Here is a 6,437-nt window from a genome sequence, read left to right on the forward strand (position 1 = left end):
TAGAATAACATTTAAGCCTATTGTTTATGCTTTCATGGTTGTATGGAACACATTTAAAATATATGGTCCTTCTGTGTGTGAAATATAGATTGTTTGTTAGCACGCCTCTTAAGATTGCACAGAACGTAACTTTTTTTTAATTTAGAAAGTTATTACACGGCATAGGACAAGGTACGCCGAGTGTTTTCTCAGTTCAGGGCCTTGTGTACCTACAGTTCAGTGTTGGCTTTGCTTGATCCTTGACTGATGTCTTAAAAGAATCAGGCTTGACGAAGCTTTTATGCGATTATTGTCTGTTTTTAAAGGAATTTACTGTTAAAAGTGTGTTCACACTAATATAAAGTAGAAGGGCCAAATACTGTAAAGTCCCCAGAATTTTTGGAAGTATATTACATTTGGAGCAGCTGTCTCCACATGGAATATATCAATTGATAGTCCTAGATTGTAAGACCAGTTACTGGTAGAACTGTAACATAGATTCAAATGACTGGATCTACAGGAGAATGTAATAAATAAAAATTATTCGCATAAGGAATACCTTCACTTTCACCTTTTCAGCAGAGAAACATACTTTCAGTTAACACCTCCGTCAAATCCAAATTCAGTGTTAGCTCTCCAAAAAATAAGTACATAAAGGTTTATGAACAAGCTCAAAAAAATGCACTAGTTCATAGTGCACCTGCGCCATAATGTGAGCCATTATAATTCAACTTGGTGGGAAAGTGAACGGATCTGAAAAAATCATTAGTCGACAGCGAGGACCGCAACACTACCTTCTTTTATGAGATTGTGTGCAATATAAACTTTTCTGCAACTGCTATATGTAGCCTAATTGTTTATTTTAATGGTGAAATTTTGTAGTCCAAGTCTCTTTAGAATCCACTTAGTTCTCTTTTTCTGTTTTTGCAGATCTGCTGATTTTCTCCAAGTTCCATTTGAACTGTGTGGGATGAAAATCACTCCAGCGGTAAGCTCATGATCTGTGAAATTAAATAGAATCTCCCATGGTTTCTAAGGAGGAGTTTATCATTTATCGTGGTGCAGGGTTATTGGAAATGTGCTTCTAGTAGCAATGGTTGTTATATTAAATGTGCTAATCAAAAAGTGTTGATTTAAATCCAAGTTTAAATCCCACAGTTCCTTTTCAAACTAAAGACCTTTACTGTACTGACCTTTAATGTGCCTGACTGGAGTGCTGTCATTCCAATTGGTGGAGTTATTCGATCTGCTTATAATTTGGTATCGAGAGGAAAATTTTTTTTAAAGAAATGAGGACATCTGCTGGACATATTTTGTCATTACACATGGGATATAATCATAGGGCTTCCGTTCATGGGACCGAAACCAGGGCCAGAGTTGTGCAATCGCCAGCTGGACTGCTTAACGGAGCCCAATGTTCTCTTGTACTCATGACGCTTTGGTAAATGAAAGGAAAAAAAAGAATAAACTTCCAAATTAATCAGAAACGGACTTAAACTTAAGAAACTTTAAACAAACTGCCACATTCACACTAATATTAGAATGACACGTAATAACTATGCACATTTTAATAAATCATTACCATGCTGCACATCCTATTCATGTGTAGTTTAATAAATAGTATGAGGAAAATGTTAGGCCTTTATGTACCATTAAAAAAAAAAAAGAATCTGGCTCCCATATAGTTGAGTAGTTGAAGAAATCTGGTGTTGATTGATATGAATATCCTGTTGATTACCTCTGCAGCATTATTACTGGACAATAGCAATATATATGATACAATTTAGCATATATTAAGTCAAAAATTTAACTTAAGAAATGTGAAACTAAACTTCTGCTGAATGCATGCCAACATGGTCTCAGTGATGTTATACATCAGCAACTTCTATGAGATTACATGAATTAACAAAGGTTTACCACTTCCTGGTTTAGAACGATTCTCATTGCAATATATGTGGTGTGGTAACCTCTAATCACTAATATTTATTGATCTCAAGGTGGGAATCAACATTATTTGATATTTGCCTAATGTATGTGCCAGATGCATGTACAGCTGTTGTAAAGTGTGGTGTCATAGGTTAATTAGGGAGTAATTGTGAGGATTTTTATATTGTTCATGACTGCTGACTGCTCCTGACACCTTAGTGTTGCTTTAGAGGTCTACACCTATATCATTATGAATTAAGTTAATTTAGGGGGTGTGCGTAGTGTAATTAAGTCATTATCCCTTCAGGTATGTTTGTTAGGCTTAATATTTCTTTTAGTTGGATATTTTTGAATATCCTCAGCTGTGATGCTTGATTATCAGATCTTAAATTATCTCAGTGTATAAAGAAACTTTCACAAGATCTGTATGGTAGTGCATGGGGTACACATATGACCATCTTTGTTTGTTAGGGTAATATGTACTTAATTTTTGAGAGTTTGTGATTTGATTTGTAAGGTATGCAGCATTAGTTGTCATTTTAGATTTTACTAGGTGTTCTTGCATATTTAAGGTCTTTGCGTCTAATAAGACCAGTCCCTGGGTTTTCAATAGGGGGTCTGTGGATTGCTGGCTGTGCTTGAAGGTATTGTAGGGGGTCCCTGGTCAGACTTGATATGCAATAACTGTATAGGTTTGGGCAAATATTTCAAAATATATTTAAAAAAAAAAATAAAATAAAATGTTTTAACTTGTAATGGGGTTGTCCTGGATACCTTTGCCTGGATCAGAAAATGTTGAAAACCCCCTGGACTCGTCTATTATGCTGCCCTCTGGTGGGAGAATAAGAAAATGAACCTCTTTATGATTCTTCTGAATAGCACATGCATAGGTGAGAAAGGCATGCAACCAGGAACTTTACTTTTTTTTAATTTTTTTTTTAGCTCCACTTGAATTATTTTTCCCCTCTTGTGGAGGACTAATTTCATCGATGTGTTGACATGTGCTTACTATAAGAAAAAACCAAAGGGTTTGGTGAGAAGATCAGAGGTCACCCACAGCCACGGGGAAATCAAACCGCCATTTACCGTAATTAGCGACAGTGCTGCATGCATTGGTCTGTGTTGCGTGGGTGGAAGTTTACTGCAAGAACGCGACGCAAACAGTATGCTAAGTAAAAGCTAACTGCAGTATCCTGGACGATGAATAATTTCTTTAAAAATGATCGTTTTGCCGTGTAGTTTGTTACTGCTCATCGCGATGATGCATATTTTATTGCCTGACATAAATAGTGCATAATGATTGTGGAACATAAACCAACAGTGTTGCGCATGTTTTATTAATGAGTGCGTTAGGGACAGGAGCTGGTGACTTTTATGTTACGCAGTGTAATTACGGTTGCAGTTGTGTGTTGTGTGGCACGCACGTCTACTGAATCGAGGGACAAAAATCTTAGCTTAATGCATTCAGAATTTTTGATTGACATCCGTGTTTGAATTGGGTCTGAACAAGATTAGCAGAATTATATTATTTCATGTATTTTTTGCTTCTCTTTTAACAGAAGCTTGTAAACACAGATGATATAACTAGTTCTATTATACACTATGAATAGATGGATGTCTCTGGTGTCTGTCTTCCCTTTCAATAATAGGTCAACAGCTGTCTTTAAAAAATTAATCACATTCTTGGCAGTTGCAAAGGTTAGCTGTAACACTCCGAAAGGCAATTGGAAACTCAGATCAGTGGAAAATCTCTAAGGAAAGGAGAAGAAATGCTTTTGATGAGAACGGCATGTAAATGATTTGAGTGTGTTTGTGAGAGAGGGCCCTTTGTACGTACCGTGTCACCGGCGCCACCCAGTGGGTACACTTGGGAAGTGCAAATGTTAGAGACTGACGTTGAATTTGAAGTATCAAATCTTCTAACTCTTGACAACTATGTAAGTGGAAGAACCGTGTAACCATTCAAAATATTTTGGCAAGCTGGCAATAGCAGACCTGAGTTCGAAATTTTGCCAAGAAATCAGAGTCAACTGCCAATATAGAAGCAACAGAATTACTGAATTAACTGTGGGATAAACCTAGTGCTTTGCAAATTTAAATATTCCTACATTTATGTTACTGTACACATTGCACATTGCATTTATGTGGAAGATGTATTTACCTTTCTGTTTAAATATGCATTGATACAATAAAATGCATTTATATATTTTTTAAAATTCAAGCAGGGCTTTATGGAATTTCTTTCTGGTACACAGGAAAATCTTTTTTTTTATGTGTATATAGGATAATTACTCCAGTAATCGTTCTACCCTTAATATGTCTATTACATTATTGCTGAGTCTTGATTATTCATACAAGGATTTCAATCCATGCTGGAAATTTTTGAAAATTTCTTTCAAGCAATGTTAAGAAAAACAAAATCTGTTCGTAGTATTTCTCAAATTTCTGTTCATTGTGTCGGTTGTAATATTTTTTTGTCGGGAAAAAAAATTGAGGTTCGGGAGGAAAGAAAATTGTTCAAGTTCCCATAAGATTTGTCGTACAGTCATAATATCAGGTAATTATATGGGTGACTTTAAAGCACCAGAGCATGGATGCAGAATCTAATGATGGCGCTTTGAGCCTGGCACAAAGAAGAAATGGAATATGGGCTCTCTTTTCTATAATACTGTTTTAAATAAAATAACACTAGTGGGAGTGCAGGTTCTCTCTGTTTACTCCACACTCTTTGTTTACTTAGAATTGCACCAAGGCTTCTGTACCAGTTAATGAATAATGTTTATTTGATATTTTAATACTGGATTGTATTGCATGTTTTGGGGCCCCTTATGGTATTTCCATACTTTCTGATTTTTAGGGTCATTAATATTTGAAAAAAAATTCTTGTACAGACCATGGAAATATTAATTTCCTGCCCGTGTCTTAGTTTTATTATTCATAAATAAAATACGCCCTAGATTGGCATAGATATAAACTGAAACAGGAGTTGGCAACGCTAACCTGTGAGTAGAACTTTTTTTTTTTGTGTGTTGTGGTTTTGTAGTGATCACGAGGGGACAATCCTGCAGCCAAAGTTTTTATTCTTTTTTAAAAATGTGTTTTACTGAAAAGGAGTAATTTATTCAAATCATAATATAGCCTCGTAAAAACCTGTTGTCTGGCTGCAGAATTCCTCAGTGTGTTGTGTTTTGGGGGGACCCTGTTCACCTGACACCTGCGTGAAAATTATTTATGTTCTCTTTCAGAAGTGGGCGTCCGGGCTTCGCTGTCCTTCACCCATTTATTGCATTCAGGTAAGTGCGTTTAATCTGCTTGAGACATACGCGGAATGCCATGTCAGTTCCATGCGTGGAATGCGATCTCAGTTCCATGCGCTTCACCTTGTCTGCAACACGTCGAACCACAGAGCTCAACAGCTGGGTTCAATATGAGTTTTCACAAGGTTTCCTTTTTCAAAAAAAAAAAAAAAAAAAAAAACAACTCAGATCTCTATACATTCAAACAGTTCAAACAAATCCCTGCAGTCACCTTATTAAACCTGCTTCCTGGAAACAGTGATACTTTCATTTTTCAATATGGCAGCATCATGGCTTATATTAAAGCAAATTCTTTATAGAGCCTTATTACCCAGTCTCTTTCGGTCACAACTGTGCTGTGCATCACCCCCCGGAAGGAAAGTGTATGATTCAGTAAAGCTGTTATGTTTTTCTTGAGCCTTGGATTCCGTATCATTTTTTATGCGAGAGAGAGTGAGAGAGAGAGAGAGTGAAGGAGTTGCATTTCAGTTACATTGTAGATTGTAAACCCATAAGAAAAGTTGGAATGAGAATATTTTCGCGCAGCCCGCCTGGAGTCCGTTGAGAATACGCCGCAGTGATTTCGCATTCGTACAGGGAACGAGCACACTTTCAGAGTCATAACTCTGAAAGAGGTGGCCTCATTTTAGCTGGAGTCGCGCGGCACCGCGTGTAATATAAACAGCAGCTTTATTGCGTGGTGGAGGAGAGAAGAGTGAAACTGCGCTGACGGTGTGCTGTGCATAAGGCCTGGTTCACACTGCGCTGGATGCGGGAATTTGTTTAGATTTTTGCCGCATATTTCTACTCACGTCGGGCCGTAATCGCAGAAAAATAACCTAGTCAGTTGCACGCCCTGGAAGATCAGAAACCGTAGTTACCGTGGCTGTATCTTATGATAACAGCCTCCATACTAACAGTTTAGGAGATGGCTGCATCCTCATTTTAGTTATTGGGGATTGGAAATTTACCAACTTACAACAAAGTTTTACAAAGTTTTTACAAAAATGTCGTAAATTTGAAACTTGTTGGCAATAGAAAAAGAATGTGCAATGATAATGCGTAACAAGACGCCCTATTTATTCAAAACAATACGGTTGAAAACTTGCTATCGACTGTAAGCTTTGCAGATGCATTTTTATTTCAACTTCAAGTCACAGCAAATCTTATGGTTGACTTACAATACGTATCTTATTGTGAGAAACAGACATTGTGAATCTTACTGTGAGAAATAGG

This window comes from Anguilla rostrata, chromosome 16 (genome assembly GCF_018555375.3).
Source record: "Anguilla rostrata isolate EN2019 chromosome 16, ASM1855537v3, whole genome shotgun sequence".
Lineage (NCBI taxonomy): Eukaryota > Metazoa > Chordata > Actinopteri > Anguilliformes > Anguillidae > Anguilla > Anguilla rostrata.